The 21,114-nt window shown below is 36.5% G+C and overlaps 1 protein-coding gene across 2 annotated transcripts in view; it reads left to right on the forward strand.

Moving 5' to 3' along the window:
- Positions 1-21,114, forward strand: part of Gbe1 (1,4-alpha-glucan branching enzyme 1) — a 275,110-nt gene that overhangs the window by 7,840 nt on the left and 246,156 nt on the right. The window contains exon 1 of one of the 2 annotated variants that reach the window (XM_055594627.1): positions 1,173-1,234. The exons of the other annotated variant lie outside the window; for it this stretch is intronic. The gene's annotated coding sequence lies outside the window, so the exon portion shown is untranslated. Of the gene's footprint in view, positions 1-1,172; positions 1,235-21,114 lie in introns of those variants that run through there. 2 annotated transcript variants of the gene reach the window in all.

Here is a 21,114-nt window from a genome sequence, read left to right on the forward strand (position 1 = left end):
CTTTAGTTTTTCCCAAGGTAAAAAATTTAATATAAAATATATTGCTCCCCCTTCCTTTTACTACCTTCCTATGTCTCTCACTCTTAAATTCATGGTTTCTTCTTTTTAAATTATTGTTGTTTTTACACACACACACACACACACACACACCACAGACACACACACCACACACGGAGCAAATATGTAAATACAACCCACTGAGTTCATTAAGCACTGCTTATTTGTGTATGGTTTTGGCACGGATGACTTAGCGTTAGATAACCAGTTAAGGGCTCATCTCTCATCCCTGGGAAAAACTAGTCATGCCTCAGTAGTCTTCAGTTGCCTGTAGTTCTTCATGTGAGGTTGCAGCACTGTGAGATTTCCCTCATGCACATTGCCATGAAAACTGGTGACATTATCGTTCAGGTCCAGTTTAGGCAGCAGTACTTTTGAGACTTTATGGGTGTGGCTTCCTTGGTATATTTAGAAGACATACTGTTTCAGAAGACTTCCTGGACATTTCAGGCTTAGAATCTTTCTGCCTCCTCTTCTGCAATGTTTCCTGACCCTCCAGTATAGGGTTTGTGCTGTAGATGTACCCAATGGGGCTGGACACCCCATGTTCAGTGTTTCTGCATTTTAGTAGTTGTTGCTTTTATGTTCAAATAATCCAAATAATTTGGGTTATTTAACTTAGGTCCATTACATGCTAACTATAAAAATATTGTGGGAGTGTTTGTGTTACAAAATTTAAGAATAAGACAAGACTGGAATCCCAGTCTTTATAACTGCCAAATAGATTTTAATCCACTTTCTTCGTCAGTGGAAGAAATATACAAATGTAGTTTTTGGTGACTCCTGAGGACTAAGGATACATCCTATAATTTGATGATATTAGGAAGCTTTTCAGCTTAAATATTATTTTCACTGTATTTTCTTCTTGTTATGTTCTTTAGTGTAGTTTTCTGAAATCAAGCCAAGACCCTCAATTCCCTACTACTCTTTGCTTTCCTAATTAACTATGTTGTTCTTTCTTGAGGGACTTATTCTTTCTCCTGTAGAGGTGATTGTATGAATGAGGTGAGGCAGGTGGCAGTTTTAATCACAATCTAGTAGAGAAGGAAAAGAGCATATTTAAACTTTGATCCTTAATTTGGAGTGGAAATGATGAGGCAATTGCCAGTTCACTGTGAGCTGAAGGCAAGATGAGTCCCGGGACATAAGAAGCACAAAGCTGCTTTCACTGAAAGAGGTAAATGCTAGCCTGCAGAAATCCAAACTCACTATTCTCTTGATCTCCCCTTCTGTCTTTTCTCCTCTTTCATCTGACTGGTAAGTGTTCATATTCTTGAGCATCAAACAGCTGCAGGGATTTTCTTCCCCCTGAACTCTGGATGGTTTGACAAATGATCACACCGAGTTTACTAATAGCCAGGATAACTTTGAAAATAAGACTAATGTGCAGGCAGGGAGAAAAATGGTATTCACTTAAAAGTTAGAAAATGAAAGTGTAGTCTGAACATGTTATTCATGACTTGTTAGTTGAAAAAAGTTAAATTTGTGGTCCTACTTTTTCTCTATGTTTTGATATCTGATGATTTCAAAGTAGTTTTTAATAAATCTGATTTTTCAAAGATACAAAGGAATGGAATATTCATTCACATTTTAGTGAAGCTAATGAACAGTCAACTACAATGAAGCACAACCTCTGGATAGATACTCTAGTTTGGTTATTTGAAACTGAAGTTTATAAGTATATTTTGCTTTGGTACAGTTGGGGTTTTCTAAATATTCAGCATCTATTTGCTTTAGCAATGATGTGCATTACTGGATATCACCTAATTACTAGTAAGTCAGGAATTGTTTTGTTACATAGGTCTGCATGTAAAACCTTTGGAGACTTTGCCCGTCTACCATTCTGTTTTGCTTTTATAGAGATTATGTATAATTAGAACTGTTTTGTGAGCATGTATGTACATTTCAGACAGATGTAGGCTTATGTCATCAGAGGTTAAAAAGTGTAGTTGATTCTTCTTTGATGATGGCAATAAAGGATAGTTTATGCAAGAATGAAATTCCCTTTTGGTGTCAGAGGATTAATGATTTCTGGAGTCATATCAGTGTTTTCTTCCTAAGAGATAGTTAGTGGTCTATTTTCCATTATTATCCTATATTATTAGAGACTATGAGTCACTAATACCTGAGATGCCATTGTTTTAATTAATTAGATTTGCATTTTTTCCCCTCTGATACACTCATTAGCATTCCAGGATTTTAAAGGCTTATAAATGAGTTTAGGGCTGACATTTTTGCAGTACCTCCTCCAACTATTGTCAGGCCATATTAAAAACAAACAAACAAACAAACAAGATCTCTAAAGTTTGATTTTTCTGTTTCTTCTGTTCTTTTGTGTTACCTTTACTCGTGAGAGCCATCTATGCTCCGGACCTTTTCAGGTAGCAGGCCTGGTTTTAATTTTTAAGCTGTGTTCCCAATTGCTAGAAACATAGCAATTGGAGGTTCCTTCTTGTGTCTTCCACAAGTAGAATCTCTCTACTCTTCATGCTGTATGAAGCAAAAGTTGGTGGACAAACACTACATTCAAGTAGGGAGATGTAACTAGAATGACAGTGTTATTAAAATTGAGTATTTCGTGCAGCAGGTTAACAGTGCTTTCAAATTCATTGGACATTTAATGCAAGAATTGCAAATTGCATTTAAAACCATTTCATTTTAAAGCAAATGAAGACTCACAGGATGTTTCAGAAATAGCACAAAGAAGGCTCCTTTACAAACCCTCACCAGGCTTGTCCCTGTGGTGTTCTGTTGTTTAACATGGTACTAATACCAGGAAACTGAGATTGGTGCAATCCGTGGACCGTATTCACATCTCTCCTCTTTTACAAATGCTGATTCTTGTGTGTGTCTACTTCTTCATGGTTTTATCTATGTATATATTAATGAAACTGGCACTGCAGTTAAGATATAGAATTGTTATGCTACCACAAAGAAATCCCTCATGCATAAAATTCACATTACTACTGTCCCACCATTCCTAAGTTTGACAATTATTGACCTGGTTTCTAGCTCTATTAAGTTTTCATTCTGAGAATACTATATAAAAATTACATCATACTCAATCCTTTGGGACAGACATTTCTTCCTCTGTCCTCTCAGCATCGTGCCTTTAAGATCTAGCCTAACTTCATGTAACAATCATTTGTTTCTTTTTGTAACTGAGTAGTATTTCATTGTGTGGGTGTATACTCTGCCCAGATTGTTTATCCTTTTATCTTGAAGGGCATTTATATTATTTCCAAGTTTGGGATATTAAAACTATTTCACCAAAATGGTGTGAACCTTTATGTACAGATTTTATTTGCCTAGGATGACTCAAGGCTGGAGCTGTGCCAAGCATATGCTCGGTATCATAAGAAGTTGTCAAACCACTTTCCAGAGTTTCTGTTTTCTGTTTTACCATCTATGAGGCGCCCAGATCTGTCTGCATCCTTGTCAGGATTGACACTATGTTTTATTAGTCTCCCATTAGTTATGTAGATATATGTAGTCATAGTTTTAATTTGCATTTTTCTCATAGCTCATTAAGATTATTTTTGTTGAGCTATTTGCTATCCTTGTGCTGTTTGTTGAAATGCCTCTTTATGCATTTTGTTTAGTTTTTAATCTAGATTAAGTTTTCTTCCTTTAAACAAAAAAAAATATTGAAATTGAGAATTCTTTATATATTCCATATATGAGTCCTTTGTCATTAGTGTGGTTAACAAATATTTTCTCTCAGTCTGTAGATTGTGGTTTCATCTTAATATGTATGGGCTATCACACGTAAAGCAAAACAAAACAAAACAATAAACAGAAACCAAAAAAAAAAAAAAAGGCAAAAAAACAAACAAACAACAAACCCTCAACTTTTCATTTCAATGTGCAACTTATTGACTTCTTTCTTTTATGGGTTATACTTTTTTTTGTTCTTATGAAAACACTCTTCCAAGCTCTAAAGATTTGACATTATTTTTCTAAGTGTACTGTTTTTTGCATACCATTTTTATGTCTATTTTTCATTTTGTGTTATTTTTTTTGTATGAGGTTTAGGTCAAGCTTAATTTATTGGCTATGAATGTTGTATTCTCATTTTCCATGATAGCATGCTGGTTTTTACTTAACTCTAAATGATGCATATAAACAATTATAATTGTAATGCATATTACAGTTTATTCATAGCCTAGGGATAAAATAGTATGTCAAAACTTTCTTATTTATAAGAAAGTCTTAAAAGATGTGAGTCTTAAAAGACTTTTGCTTGTCATCTTAAGGTAGCTAAAAACTTTAGGATGCAGGTGAACATCTGAGAAATATATAACTTGATCTTGAATAGGTACTTTTATTGTCTTTTTTTCAGTCTTTTAAGTTTTGTATTTTTCTATCATTTCAGAACATTATTGATTTATATTCTAGTTGTTGAGAGTTTGTGTAGAATTCAGTTTATGATCTTAATTTGTTTTAAAATGTTATAAGATATTAAGTACTATTTCACCCTATTGTATAGCAATTGGATAAGTATTATAAGAAATACATATTTTAAAAAAATCTTTCACTTAGTTTATCTTTTCGCTTGATCTAAATGGCAGGTTAATCCTGTAAAACTTTTTCTGATGTTTGTAATTGTAGGAGTGAATTTGTTAATTCTTAACTATGGTACTATCAATATTTTTCAAAATTAGCTTCTTTTTATCTAACTGAAATTGGCCTTTGGTTTATTTCAGTGTTAATATTTACTTTGATGTTTATCAGGGTTGATTGTTCTAGAAATCCTGCTAGCGATTGGAGCACATCAGTTTCCAAAGAAACTGGTTAGATGTTGAAATATAACTGTTGTTAGTACATTTATTCAACAAATGTTGCAAAACTATGCGTCTTTGTATATGATGGAGAAGTGTAAACAGGCAATCCATGTATGAATTCAACTAACCAAATTACTAGGTTAGTTTGAAAGCCATAAGGACTTTTTCAAACCCTTACTGTAGGGAAAAGGGGCTTCATTGTTGGCATCATCCAAGTTGCTTTTTCTTGCCTCTGCACCATGACTTTTCATGGTCGTACTTGGAGCTTTAGGGTAAAATATAGAAGGTGACTAGCACAGAAGACATATTTCTCAGAAGCTGTGTTCCAGGCTGTATGCAGGCATCTGAGTTGTGGTCTGCTCATTAATTTGCTTTCGACACCTATCTCCAGCATTCTCTTTGTCATGGGCATTTTTCTACACAACATAACAAGTGCAAGCAAAACAGGCTGCCCGCCTGCCAGCAACTCCATTACAGAAGGGAACTTAGGCAGCAGAATGAGCCCAGTGTAATTCTGGTGAAAGCACAGTCAGGCTTGTTAAAGAAGAGAGCAGGTGCCACCAAAAGCTTCATTTTAAATTCTTGGAATTATTTTTCTCTAAAAGGAAGCATTAATCTTTCTAGACGTGGACACTTTGATGAGACTTGAGAGTCAAATAAGTCATTAATCTTCATTAAAAAAATAAGTGAGGTATCATATGATCTTACATGTGGATTTTGTTGCTTACTGTGAAAGTTTACTTGCAAAAAGGGTTCAGTTGCAAAATGTGCTTATGTAAGAATGGCCACATTGTGTAAGCACTGAAGCTTGTAAAATACATTGTAAATCATATCTGTTGACAAACCAGCATACTTCTTGCAGACAAGTACATTTTGGAAGTGAGAGTGGACTATTTTTAGAGGCAGTGAGCAATTCCTAAGTAAGCTAAGGTAATCCATTTTTGAACGAGTCAGGGGGATATTAAGACTAGCATCATTTGGCTAGGGGGATTCCAGGGACAAAAACAAGTATCCAGTGCTTCTTTCTTAGACTCAAGTTTCTTGCCTTGATCCCCACAGTCTATAGTAATATAATATGAACCACATGTATAATTTGAATTTTCTAGTAGCCACATAAAAAGACAAAATAGGTGAAGTCATTTAAATACCTATTATTTAATTCATTGGGTTCAAAATGTCACCCCAATGTGGAGGGTAGGATCAGGGCTACAATCAGGATGTAAAGTGAATAAATAAATAAATTTAAAAAGAACAAGTGAAAAAAAATCTGATCATATCCTTCATAATTTTACAAATTAGGTCTTCAAAATCTGTTTGCTTTCTACTTAAAGCACACTTGAGCTCTGTAACAGTATGTGGCTAGTGGCTGCCACATTCCATAGGGAAGGTTTACATTATGTGTCTGAACAAGAAGCTTTTAGACAGAGAGTTAGCATGACCCCCACAAGGAGAATAAAGATGAAGATTAAGTAAGTAGGAAGATTCAGTCAGCTTTGTGTTTGCAAGAGAAGTAATTAGACCCACGGAGATTGCAGTTTTACCTAAGGGACTCCCCAGTTATTGAACCCTTCTTTTTTAATAGTCAAAGATTTAAAGGAATAATATTGTAAATACAAATAGAGAAGTATCTCACAAAATTAACAGGAGGTGACTAGGTAGCCATTTTCTCTTCACTTCTTTGAGCCAACTAATTCACATTGGTCATTATTTAATTAATTAAGGTGATTCTCATGTCAGATGTTTTCTTTTTATGTTAGATGTATTATATCTGTCCCATAAAGCAAAACCATCAACAACATAACACAAAAATATGGGCCAAAGGAAATCTGGTAACTATTTACTTCGTGATGAAGGGACTAAGAATGTGACTACCTCGGCTGTATAATTGAAGTCCTTTCTGCATGGACCAACCTCACTTGTACCTAGCTTAAATGACAGCTGTTCATAACTCTGCTGTCCCAAGAATCTTGCTTTGGAGCAGTGGTGACTCATTATGACTTGCATTATTCCAGAGCAGATCTCTTCTTAACGCAGAGGAAGGTTGGAAAGATAGCTTCCCTGTCACTCTTAAAATAGTGACCAAGTTGTATGCTGGACACACGTGTGCCATTTGTCTCATGACCTTTTTTTTTTTTTTTTTTTTTTCCTTCATGGCATCTGTTTGTTTCCTCTAGTTAAGATTCTATCAGTGTTTGTATTTCTATTTAACTTGCACCTATTCTGAATACCTGATAATTTGCCTTGTAATGATAGGGGAAACATTGCTGTTTATAGGAATTTGACCTATCGCTGTCAATCAGGCTCTTCCTGGAATGCTGCTTTTTTGCCCCGTTCAATTTTATGTTTGCTGTGCAGTACATGTTGACCCACCTAGCATCCCAGGACGCTGCATGCGTGTCTTGAATTTAAGAATAGAAGAACATAGTTAGGGAACGTATTATTGCCTTTTGGTGTTTTCTTTAGAACTTAGAATAGAGATTTACACTCTAGGGGTGTTTTGTAAATATCTATTGACTAGGGGTCTTGTCCAGCTTGTTCTGTAATATTAAAAATGTAGAAATATTTATTACTGTAGTTGTTTGGGTGTCCCTAGGAATATTTGGGAGTAATTCTTCAATCATGTTGTGTCCTGTGGTCAGCATAACCATGCACACACACAGCTTAACCTTTCGGCCGTCTAATACAGCTGCGAAGAAGATTGTAATTTGTTCATTGTGCTTTTATCGGGTTGCTGTTCCCAGTGCAGTTAGTGTAATTTTTCATTTCCTAACAGTCCTCAGGCAATTCTATTTAACATGCTTTCTATTTCAGAACATTTTTCTATTAAAAAAAAAAAAAAACAACTTTATATATTTATTTATTTTTTGCCTCAGGACCAACATGGTTTTCTAACCAGGCCCGTAATTTCTACCCCTGCTCGCTTTACTCACCTTTGCTGTTAAAATTCTAAGTGGATGCTGTGAATGCCCTTTCTGATTGTTTTTATAACAAAGTTAACACTGAGTTTGCTGATTTGTTGACATTATTCTGGTTCACAACAGTCTTATTTCATTACTAAAGTGAAGAGATGCTTAATTTTTAACTTTTAGTCTTTTGGTGATATATGCCATATTTGTTTTAGTTAATAAATGGAATTTTAATTTTCTATTCATTAAAACGTAGAATTTTCCAGAATAACAATAGCTACGCTAGAAAAGGAAACTGCTGTATTGATAGTCAGTCCACCCCTATTGTTTTATTTTTTCAATTTTATTCCCTAGGCAGTCACTTGTCTTTTTCAGGTAATATGTTAGAAGTTAATGAAACACGTTGCCTGAATTGCTATCTCAGAGATCATGGATTAGGTTTGGTTTCAGTTTAAGATGAGATACCATTCTAAGGGGAGATTTTACAGCTGCTCTTTGAGATTGAATCTGGTAATAGAGAATCTAAAGAGATCGAGATTTTTACTGGACGATGCCCAATAAGCAAGAACATCCACAATCAAGCCTTTGTTTTCATTCTGTAAGCCCGTGTGTCAGGCACCAAGGTAGATGCTGAAGCAGCTGTGAACATTATCAATAAATTTTAGGGAATGCATATGTAGAGAACTCAGGATATGCTAAAATCACAGCTTGGTATGCTATAAATACATGTTTGTACATTTCTCCAATGTGTATCATCTATGTAGCTTTTCTATCACAGTTGGTTGGAATCTGTGATTATTTCTGTGTGTAGACAGGGGAGGAAAAGGTGATAGGAAGAACTCTTGTGGGTGTAGTTTCCACTGAAATTTCATTGCTGTTCCTTTCAGCTTTCATCAGGGTTGCAGTTTGAGAATTTGTCATTGCTCTATCTCCAGTGAAGTATACAGCATTTTTTTCCCCAGTGGGATGTCACTGGGTCTACCAACCATACTTCAGGGCAGGCCTCATGCCCAGCTGGACTCCATTTCTTTTGGTAAACTTTTATTTTGTACTAATATTTTTGTATTATTATTATTAGTTTTGTTATTATTATTATTATTATTATTATTATGATTATTATAGAGAGAGGGTAAGAAAAAACACGAAGTTCATAAGTGAGTGGGTAGGAACATAGGAAGGCTTGGGGAGGAATTACTGAAAGGGAAAGAATATGATAAACATATGATACAGGAGGGGAAATAATATGATAAGATATTGCATTATACAGGAGGAGAAAGTATGATAAATACAGTATATGAAAAATTTAAAATATAAAATAAATTACAAAACAATTTACACTTCATTATTTTTCTTTTTTTTATTTTTTTATTTTTCTTTTTAGTTACATTTTGTTAACTCTGTGTCCCAGCTGTATCCCGCTCCCTCATTCCCTCCCCAACCCCACACTCCCTCCCTGGTCTCCTCCCTGCCCCTTTCCAAGTCCCCTGATAGGGGAGGACCTCCTCCCCTTTCATCTGACCCTGTTTTATCAGGTATCTTCAGGGCTGGCTGCAAAGTCCTCCTAAAGACATGGTATCACTATGTAGTTTTGGGAGGCCAGAATTCACTTTGTAGACCAGGCTGGCCCTAAACTTAGAGAGCCACCTCTTTCTCCTTGAGTGCTTGGGTTCAAGGTGTGTTCAGCTATGTTCTTCTCCAACTTACACTTTTAAATGAGACTCAGTCATTCACGATAGCCAGGTATGAATAGCTGTTCTTTAGCCTTAAAAACCATCAGACATTTTGTTGAAGTAAATATTTCTCAAGCTCTTAGTGCTACTAATTGTTATTTGTTATTAACTACGTTGGAAGTAATGGGAAACTTTGGCCAGAAATTCAAAGAGAGTATTACATTTTTAAGCACTTAACATTTTATAGCCTCAAAGAGATGTTTTTAGAAAAATGCTCTTGGTAATTGCCACTCCCTGGTAACATGGGGTTATTTTATTCTTTTTTAGGTTTAATTATTGACCCCTGAAATAGTATACATTTGAGTAAACACAACCCAGGTTTGGGGTTATTGTGGTTTATTCTCTCTTTCTCTCTGGTAAGAAATCTATACCTTGACCTTTGTTTAGTAACTAAGAAGCCAGGCACTTGACTGTCTTATGCCAGTCTTTCATATTTTCTGTTTTGATAAAAATGAGGTTTTATGTTTTAAACAAATTGTGTGTTTTGTGTTTTATGATATTTTTAGGTAACTTAGAAGTTTGTTATAATTTTCTCATGTATTTTCAAGGCTGGTAATCACTTGATAGAATGATCACCTTTGGTACTGAGGGCTATGTAACAGAAATTATGACGTATGGTTGTTTGGGGCAGTGAATTTGAGTACCGTCAAAAGCTAAAAAGCAAGTGGTATAAATCTCCCAAAGTGGGTCACTCTCAAATTGGAAAGACCAGCACCAAGAAATGTTTTTATGTTGCTGGGAAACAGGGCTAAGCACAACTTACACTGTAGGAAGATATACTTCATTTGGGGGAAGGTTGAGGAGGAATAATGAAGCTATTTGTTTCTTTAAGTGGAAGGAATTACAGTGAAATTCTTTTGACAAAAGGGAACTGTGTGATGTTTAATTAACAGCTATCTAATAAGAATAAGGTATTTCAAGAGTATATTGGGTTTTCATACGTAACATGATAATTAATACATTGCTCTCTCTAAACTGGACAGAAGTGGATGCCATGTGAACATGGAGTCATTTCAATCTGTTATAGACAGGACTTTTTATTTTCTCTTGGAGTCATCAGAAATAGCTAGGGCAAAGCTGCAGCTAATGTATACTCGACTTTATTGGGATTACTCTGGTGTTTCTGTACAGTGAGATGTCAGGGTAGGTTACTGAATGTGTTCATTAAGTCAATAGCTACTTCCAGCCCCTCAGTGTAGTTTCTGTATAATGCTGGAGAAGCTGACTGGTAGTTTCTGAGCCAAATTTATAGCATTGTATTTGAACAAAAATTTTGTAGTAACTGGCTGTATGTCACGGCCTTTCTTCCCTTTTTTTTTTTTTTTTTTATAATGTATTCACTTTATATGGTAAATGTAGCCCTCTCCCTCCTAGTTCCATTCCCTCCCCCTTTCCCCCCTTCCCCTCCCCTAGTCCTCAGAAAAGGCGAGACCTCTTTCCCTACCATCTAACCCTAGCCTATCAAGTCTTACTAGGACTGCCAGCATCCTGTTCCTCTGTGGCCTGGTGAGGCCACTCAGGGGGAAGTGATCAAAGAGCAGGTAACAGAGGCCCTGTCAGAGATAGCTTCTGCTCCCCTTACTAGTAGCTCTACAAGGAGACCAACAAAGACAACAAATCTAGGCCAGGGGGCCCTGCAGAGACTGATGCACCAACCAATTACTATGAATTGGGAGGACCTAGACCCCTGCTCAGATGTAGCAGCTCAGGCTCCTTTTGAATTTCTTCTGGTTCCAGTTCTGTCCTCTGACTTTTAAGGTTGATTTTCCTGCAAGCCAACCGTTGGGAGGTTAAGGAGATTAAACAGGAAAAGATTTAATAGTATGTATTTGAATGATGGTATATGCGTGGTGGACTGAGATCAGGTGTGAAAGTTTCAGCTGCTAGCCACCTATTTGTAATGCATTCCCTTAGTACAAGTGAAAACAAAACAATCAAAACAAAGAAAAAAAAAACACGAAGCAATCAGTTGTGGCTTATTTGGTTGCATGCTGCTTTTAATTGCCTATATTTTTGTTTTGTTTTTTCTTTCTTTCTTTTTTCTTCAGTAGTTACACTAGTAGAGGAAAACTGAAGTTGAAAGGCATTGCTTTCATAAGCAGCGAAGGCCTCATGGTCAGTCCTGAACCCAAACTGAGACCTGCGAGATAACTAACACCATTGTAAGATTCTGTTTACTCTGACAATATAAATACCTCCAGGTAGTGTGCTGGATCACCCGCTGTTCATGGGTCTGGGGATCATGAAGCCCAGAACCTGCCTGTGAACTTGCATTCTTAGTCAGCAGTTCCATGCACTGCCTGTTGAAGTTGTAAAGGCAAAGCTTCCATGTGGTGGATTTTCTCCACTACTCACTTTTCTCCTCAGATTATCAGTTTGTTTGCTTGCCAAGAAAGGCAGGGCCTTAGTTATTACAACACATTTACCTATGATTGTGTGTGTGTGGGGGGGGGCAGATGTTGATATCTGGTATCCTCTTCTATTGTTTTCTATCGTATTTATTGAGATTGAGTCTCTCAGCGAATCAGGTGATCGTGTGTCAGCTAGACTGGCTGAACAGCAAACCTTAGGGATCTGCCTGTCTCTGTGACAGCACTGGAGTTCCAGAAGAGCATTCACTGCCGTGCTCTGTTTTCACATGGGTACTGGGCATCCCAACTCAGGCAGTCACGCTTGTGCAGCAAACATCTTACTCACTGAGCCATAGCCTTGCCTCTTTTCTTTGCTTTTATTTTTTTTCTTTAGTTTATTATTATAATCCTAATTTTGGCTTTATTATCAGTATTTTTTATAGTGCTTGAACTACATTAAAAAAAATCACTTTTAACCCTGGTATGGGAGGTCCATCTGTAATTTCCACACTTGGGAGGTAGAGACAGCAGGCTGATGGCTTTGAGGCCTGCCTGTGCTACATCGTTAGACTGTCAGCAAAGAAAAAACAAAAAAAACAAAACAAACAAACAAAAAAAAACAAAGCAAAATCACATAAACAAACAAAACCTCATCTTTGCATCTTTGCAAAGATTGCAAGCAAACACCACATCTTTGAAAATGAAAACCCTAAAACTTTGCACCTAACATTAATATGTTACCTTTGCCCCAATTTTAAAACTCAGGATTGCTTGAGTGGTTATCAGAGATGGAAGAATTTCTGTAGAAGGGCAAATCAGTCTCTCCCCTTATCTCCATGATGTGCTGAAAGTAAAACAGTCCATCTCCAAAGATATTGTAGTGCTTGCATGTTCTTCCTCCAGCAAGAGGGAACTCTTACTTCCACGTCTCAGACTTTATTAGGTTTTGACTGTGGAACATAGCTACCACTTCCATGTTTCAGCTCCAGTGAATCATCCTTTACTTTACCAGCTAGGAGATCATTTTCACACTTGACTGTGGTGGTTACTGTTTGTTGCTGAACTGAGTGCATTGACACTGGAGATTAATCCACCTCATCTGTGAGTTTTTCTGTTTGGACACTGCCAGCCTACAGATTAATCGAGAGGGAAAATCAGACGCTGAACGAGGACGAGGACTGTGAATTTGGATTAAAATTTAAGTGGGAATGTGGAAGAGGCCAGAGAGTGTAGTCTTTGCCTTTTTTTTTTTTTTTTCTTACCTGGGCTGTCACTTGTTTACGATGATCAGGTTCAGGGGCCCAGAAGCAACAGCAACCGGAGTCAGGCAGTCAGTTAGCTACAGACTGTGGCCTGGGAATTGTGAGGTACAATAAACCCTTTTCCTCTTAAGTTGTTAAGATCAGGTATTTGTCACAGTGGTGAAAAGTCTAACTTACATACTTATGATTCTTGAACTGTATGAAATTATGCTATATCTAATAACTTAAATGTCCACAAATCCAGAGAAGGATGCCTGGAGAAAATTAATCAAGAAGAATTTATAATAAACTGTTTTGAGGGAGTGATTTCTGCAAAGGGAGTCAAAAGCCATGCATGGCAGCTCACCCTTGTTATGCTTTAGAAGCTGTGGCAAGTGATTAATGAAAATTTGAGGTTTGCTTGGGCTATATAATATGAGACCCTATCTAAAAAAGACTTTTGTGCATTGGATAAAGTAAAGTACCCCAAACTGTACATAATTACTAAAAATGTGGAAATTGGCTTTGGGACAAGGCTTGAATGTTGGCTTTGCCTTGGGAATGTTTTGTTTAAAAAGTCTATAGTTTTTCATATGTGACAAAGGAACAAAATGTCATTTTGTGCCAGAGCTGTTCTGAAAAGTAACTTAAGTGGAATATGTACGTAAGGCATTCATTGTGTTTTCTGGCAGGTACTATTCATGGAAATGAGACAAAATTAAGATATGAATTATACAAATTATAAAAATATACATAAAATCAAAGACAATAATAATTATAATACTTACATTAGTATGCTTAATATAAATTGAGACAAATAAAAAGAGTGTTCTTATTAGGAGTCTGGTTTAGTGTTTTAACTTGAGCATGCAGAAGTTGCCCATATGGTTTGCTTAATTATGTGAGTCTTGGTTCACCAATGCCATCATTTAATTTCTTTTAGACTCCTAAGCATCTTTAGTTGTGAAGGAAGGAGACATTGTTAGAGTAGTAGAATGAGTCTTTTATGTTTTGGGCTCTCATCTACCACTCTCAAATCCTTGTGAGATACTAGAAGACCCACCATTGATTTGGAATTGAAAATTTATTGATGAGGATTTAGGCAGATCTTGGTGGCAGCTATAGTCTGAGGAATGTCACTGGAATATGCTGACATTTTACTAGTAGCACCTTTATTTCAGTGGGAACCATGGCTTTCTAGAGAGTAAAGGCTTTGACAGTGCTTAGGCTTCAAGAGTAAAATAGTCACAGTTTTCATGATAGGCTTCAAGTGTGTAGTGGCAATTTATGGGGAGAAATGGGGCTTTCTGTGGTGATAGCTGATGGATCACAATGTCTTTAGGAATGCAGTAGATTGGCAGCATGTTGTGATCTTATTTCTTATGGCAGAAATTTTATATAGGTTCAACAGAAACTTGACTTGTGTTACAAGAGCTCTGTAATAATGAAGGACTAACGTGTCATGAGAGAAGACATAGAATACCTATCATAAGTAAATACTTTAAATCCTGTTGTTTACTTGGAAAATGCTGAGGCATATAGAAATTAATAAATATGTTCTCAGTTATTCCTTGGGGGAAATCCATATGCAAGTGAGGTCAACTGTGATGTACAAGTGAAATTGTTTAAGTGAAATTGTACCTTGATCATTTGGGACATTGACTTTTTTTTTTTTTTTTTTTTTAGAAATAAGACATTTTTTTATTAATTACACTTTATTCATTTTGTATCCCCCCATAAGCCCCTTCCTCCTCCCCTCCCAATCTCACCCTCCCTCCCCTTTCTGCATGCATGCCCCTCCCCAAGTCCACTAATAGGGGAGGTTCTCCTCTCCTTTCTGATCTTAGTCTATCAGTTCTCATCAAAAGTGGTTGCATTGTCCTCTTCTGTGGCCTGGTAAGGCTGCTCCCCCCTCAGGGGGAGGTGATCAATGAGCAGGCCAATCAGATTATGTCAGAGGCAGTCCCTCTTCCCATCACTATGTAAGCCACTTGGACACTGACCTGCCATGGGCTACATCTGTGCAGGGATTCTAGGTTATCTCCATGAATAGTCCTTTGTTGTTGTTTTTGTTTTTGAGTCTTTTGAGTCAGGGTTTTGCTTCTGTATGGTGAGCTGATCTCAAAATCATGGTCCTCTACATCAGCCTCCTGAATACTAGGATTATTGATGTGTGTCACTATGGGCTGATCCTCAGTAAATTAACTCTTATTTGAATTTGCGTCACCATGAGTCCACTGGATCAACTAGCAAATCCCCAATCATTCTTTCTATTTCCTGATGGCTGCAAGAGGCCTATGATTTTTCATAATTATTTATTATGGAATGTTAACTATGTAGGGACACCAAATGGAAAGCCCTAAGCTGCCATTTGCTAACAGAAGACAAAAATGATATCTGGAACTACATCCCTGGCTAAATCCAGAATATTGGACTCTTTTCAAAGTCTTGAAGGGAAGCAACAATAGAGGTTACTGAAACATCCTCTTGATTTGCTGTTTTTTTTTTAATTTTTATTATTTTAGAATTTTATATATGCATACATTGAAATAGAATTCTATACTGTTATCTTCCCCATTTGACCTTCCAACTTAGTCTAATTTCTCCCAAAAGCTTGTCCTCTTAAGTTCATTTCATTTTTTTTTTTTTTTGTTTTTTGTTTTTTTCTCCCAGAGCTGAGGACCGAATGCAGAGCCTTGGCGCTCTACCACTGAGCTAAATCCCCAACCCCTTAAGTTCATTTCTTCCTCCTCCTCTCTTACCTCCACTACCTCTTCCTCCTCCCACTCTTCCTTCTCATCCTCTCTTCTTTGATAACTCACTAAGGTTAATTAGTCCTGTTCATATGTAGATGGGTATGGGGCAGTCTACCAGAACACTGGCAAGCTACCATTTACAACTCTCTGTAGGGAAACGAATTCTATTTCTCCTACATGTATAAGCTGCCAATAGCTCCTCTGTGAGGGGTGAAGAGTGGGGATAACTATATGAGGATTTTGGCTGGCTTGATCTTTTGTAGTTTTTGTGCAGGTGGCTATACTTAGTGTCAGAGAAGTTTCTTTTTTCAGTGGGCAGTGGTCAATGCAGCAATGTTCCACTGATGAAAGCACGGAAGAGACTAAGCTGTCATCCTTAAATAGTGTGTCTGTATAACCCCTCCTCCCGCCCTACATATAACTGCTGCAGCATGGGCAAGAGTGGCACGAATTACTGTCTTATAGACATGACATGGATGTTGTGCTCATGACTTGCTACTTTTATGGATGGATCTTAGAGGACAATCATAGTAGGACTCCAATATAGTCCTTTCCATCTGGCAACGATTACTTGGAAATTAAGAATAAAATTAGTAACAGCAATGTAGACTTTCACAATTTAATGGAAACATAACAGTTTTCTTTATCACTATCAAGACATGGTACATTGGGATGTCAGTCACCTGAATATCTTGAACCTGTCACCCAGGGCCAGTATATACATAGACCTAATGATACCTTTAGGACTGGTGGGCTACATGGAGTAGTAGGTGGCTTAGCAAGACTCACAAGTGATAGATGGTGGTTTCTAAGCTCTGAGCTATAAAGCTGATTATTTTGCAAGCCTTGGTTAAGAAACATGTCAAAGTACTGGATCAACATTTTAGAGTATATAGCTTTTATTTTTCCCCCAGTGTCTCCTGTATTAGTAAGGGAAGAAAGAAAGAAAGAAAGAAAGAAAGAAAGAAAGAAAGAAAGAAAGAAACCACACACTTATTTCGAACAACTTAGCATCAAGCTTCTAATATATGCATTACTTTATAGCTTTTTAACCAGAGTTTTATGTTTAAATTATGATTTCTTTTAATTGAATATTTTTAACCGGACAGTAAACATATGAAATTAAATATTTTCTATACATATACTCATAAAAATTAACGGAACATTTAAAAATACAACTCTAGCTTAATGAATTTTATGTAAAACCCATAAAATTATTTTGGAAATAACCTGGTGTTAGTTGCTTCTTGTTTATTGTGTCTAGTGGTATTACACAAGTAAAATCAAGTTAGTAAAATAGTAGATGATGCTAGAGAAATTTTTATAGTTTTATAGGTAAGGCAAAATTTCCAATATTCCCTCTTTGTTCAAGTGGAGAAACCAGTTGTGGTTGGGCTCTGGGAAATTGCTGAGATTCCTTCAATGAATCTTTGTTCCTGGTACTCTTCTCTGTAGTATCCCCAACTTCATTGGCCCAAACTTAAAAGTGTTTCCTTCCTGGGCACACTATTTTTTTTTTTTTAAGATCTTCTGTTCTGATTTTTGTTTCCAGTTCTCACAGTATATGTTGTTAAAGTAGATAGCAGTCTGCATGTTGTGTTCTCTCTGCTAGTCTGACCCTTTGAACTTAGTTTTGCACAGACCTCAGAGCATTGGCTACATGTAGAAAAGTTTATTTCCAAAATGTTAAATATTAAAGATTAATGGTCTTTAATCTTGTTTCTAATAGTGATCATGCTCACCTTCTTGTTCTTGCATTCTGAGCTCCCAGTAGAACCACCCTTTAAGCTTGGCTGATTTAGTATTCTAAGCTTTTCTAGCTTGCTTCAAATGTCTCCAAATTCCTCCCACACACCACCTTTAAAGGTTTTCTGAAGTACTTGGACATGTATGGAACCCAAGACAGCTACACTGCCCAGTAGCAGTTTTGTATGTTAGGTACATTTCATCACTGCAGCAGAGTATCTAGAATATACCACTTAAAGGAAGGTTATTTTGGTCCATTGCCTCAGCCAATCATGTCTTAAGACACATTACTTTCAGGCCTGTGGTTGGTGACTTAGAGGATCATGTTAAGATGCTAGTAGTGAAGCCAAACCATTTTCTCCATGAAGAATGGAGATAGAGAAGATGAGAAGAGCTTGGCGGAACGATGCACTTTTCAAAGGCACAGCCCAAGTGAACCTACCTGCTCGAACAAGGTTTTACCTATTGATGAAGTTAGCCTACCAACTGAAGACCAGTTCTTTAAAACAAACAAAAAAAAGAGACTTTCTTGTGGATACTGTGTAGCCAAGCTCTAACAGTGCTAGGGCCAACATCTACAGTTGTGTTATTTAATTGGATTTTGTTCACACAGGCATTCCTACAGAAATTAGGAACACATAAATATCTTTGAGGATAAAGGATCTTAGACTTCAGGATGTTAAGGGGAAACAGATGACACACTGAAACAGGATTTATGAAATTTGCTTATGAGAACAATATTAGTGACTGCACTGTGGGTCATTCAGATGCTTAACTTCTGAGTTATCACTTCTAGAACTGAAGGAGGAAGAGCTGTTCATAGAATTCTGGAAGTCAGATACAGGAAGAGTGTGTGGACAATAGGTGTTCCTCCTTCTTACCAGGCCCTACTGTAGCTGGAAGCCTATTGATATTATTTATTCAGGGCTGTGTTCTTAGTGCAGGGGACCTCGTATGAAATGATGGAAAATGAGACCAAGGTTCATGTGAAAGATGCCTAGCACAGTCTGCTCGTTTTGGCTCTTGGTCTATGCTTTTTTTCTTTTCCAGGTTGAAAAAAAAAAAAGCCTCATTCCAACTGTGATGATACATAAAAGTCCCATAAGCCACCCTGTACTTGAGTGTTATCAGATACCTGCTGTCCTATCGGAAATGTAAAACTAGCTACGCCAGTGCTCATACAAGGTAGCATGAGATAAAAGGAGAGATTGATTGAACATAACACAGTTGGAATAAGCCCATCTCTATAGATGAGCCTAATGCTCAGTTTATAATTACATCTGTTTCTAGATTGGCTTTCTGAGCTTCTCATGGGAGTGATCTGTATGAAAAAATTGTGTGGCTTGGTCCCTGTTTTGTTTTTATTATGTTTCTGTGTATGTCTTAGGGATAAGGAACCAGAGGCTTCCTGCCCCACCTTTCTCTTTCAGAAATTAGAATGTGCTTGTGCTTCAAATTCCTCTTCTATATATTGGCAACTAAGTGATCTTAGCACTACACTAAACTGGTTATTTGCTGTTTGCCACATTTCCTCTGTCTAGTTTCTTTTGTTGTTACTACTTTGCCTGTTTTTACATTTAGGAGAAAATTGGATGCTCTGATTGCATATTATTCTGTTATCCATCTTTGTTAGACTAGATCTATGGCCAGGGTAATTAGGAGGCTTATGAATATAATTAGAATAAATCAGTTTTCTCTTGCATTATTGTAGTCCTACTGCACGCCTACTCAGAGAGTTTCTCCATCAGAAATTACTATTTTTTTTTAGAAATTTTAAATTACTTTTGATACATTTAATTATGTTTAAGATGACAGCTGCTTTTGTTTCTATAATATGTGTGTGGACCAGATTCTTGTTCGAAGACACATTTTAAAATTCAGACAGTTTGACACTGTCTTTTTTTCTTTTTAGTATTGTCTTATTCCTTGGTTCATTTGCAACGCTTTATAATACTTATGATGCTAAATGTTTATACAAATAAAATAGATACCATCAGGAAATGATTATTTACTATAAAGGCAGTATTTGAGAGAGTAATTGCTAATTGTATATAAGTAGATGAGAGTATTCTAAATAATCACTATGTCAGCATCTTTGAAAAGCATCTTTTTTTCTTGGCAATTGTGGCTGGGTGTCAGTGTTAGTGAAAAAAGGCTACATAGCAATCTTTACTTAGGAGGCCATCAAGATAGGCTAGAGTTATGAGAAACCAAATGTCACTTCAATTTATTCAGCATGAATTCATCATCTAAAAAGAGCTTAGAAATGCACTGTCTACATTTTTCTTGCTCTTTTTTTTTTTTGGTCCCAGTTTTATTTTATGTTGACATTACTCTCTTTTGTACTTTAGCTTGAAATTTGGTAAAGGCTTTTTCTAATTTGATAATTCCACTGAAGACCTTTGTCATTGTGTTACCTGATGATTCTTTATTTGTAAACATTCAAATGTAAATGTGTAAACTAAGGGTTTAAATTTAACAAGTCTGCATTGATACTACTTGGTAAGTCAACATCTGTTGGCTTATAGATCCTCCAGCATTCATGTGATAATGAAGGACCCCCCCCCCCATAAGGGATTAGTCACCTGTGACTGTTTAGTTTATTCTCAAATGATGGTTTAGGCCTGAGGTCTTTTTTGAGGGTGCTATGGCAAGCATGCATGTCAAGTGAATGTGTGATATTTGTAAAACTGCCATTAGGAGATTTTGTCTAGGAATTAACCACATTTGTGTCTTTATTAGAGAAATCAAGTATCCTGACCATTTATTTCCTCAGTTTTATTAAATGTTACCATGGCCATACACCTTACTTTTTCACCCTTAATTGCCACAAAGTCTAGCTAGGCAGGACCATTTTGGTATTCACAGCTAACTAAGTAAGCATCTTCATGTAGAACCCTTTGAGTGGTCTCTGATTCTGCTTCTCCTGATAGAAATATCTTGAAAAGAAAACAGACTTAGTCTAGGGATGGGACATTTTCATACATAATCGGAATGTGTCTCAGGGTGTACTGAGGTCACTTTTAAGAAAAGCAAGCAAGCAAAAGAGTCAAAGCAACTTCAGTGACAATAAAACACTCCCAATAAAGAAAAGCAGAAACTCTAGAGATGTGTTAACAGAGGCTGTGACCGTGAAAGGAGAAATAGGATTGTGTTAGAAGTAAACACATCTAAATTTTACCAAACTTTGAGCATGAGATATAATTAAGTTCTTGATGTGATTCATTTTGTTTCCTGAAAAATATCAATAAGTAACTAAATAAAATAATAAAATAAATAAATATATAGAAAGGTAAAAAAAAAGAAAAAGACAAATATCCTCTTGATAAGTTAAAAAGGGATTTTGCATAAGCAACACTTAAAATAGTTTGAGATACATAGAGGAAAATATATTTATTTATATGCCTGTTCATAACCACTGTCTCCAGAAAGTGGGCCCAGAAGCAAACAATTTGGCAAGCATCTCACATGCTGTGATTTTGTCTAACATTCTTGTCAAATGCAGAGAAAGTACATTGGAGGGTAGTTTTAAAGGCTGATTCT

Source organism: Psammomys obesus, unplaced genomic scaffold, assembly GCF_907164565.1.
Source record: "Psammomys obesus unplaced genomic scaffold, mPsaObe1.curated_primary_1811, whole genome shotgun sequence".
In the NCBI taxonomy this organism is placed as follows: domain Eukaryota; kingdom Metazoa; phylum Chordata; class Mammalia; order Rodentia; family Muridae; genus Psammomys; species Psammomys obesus.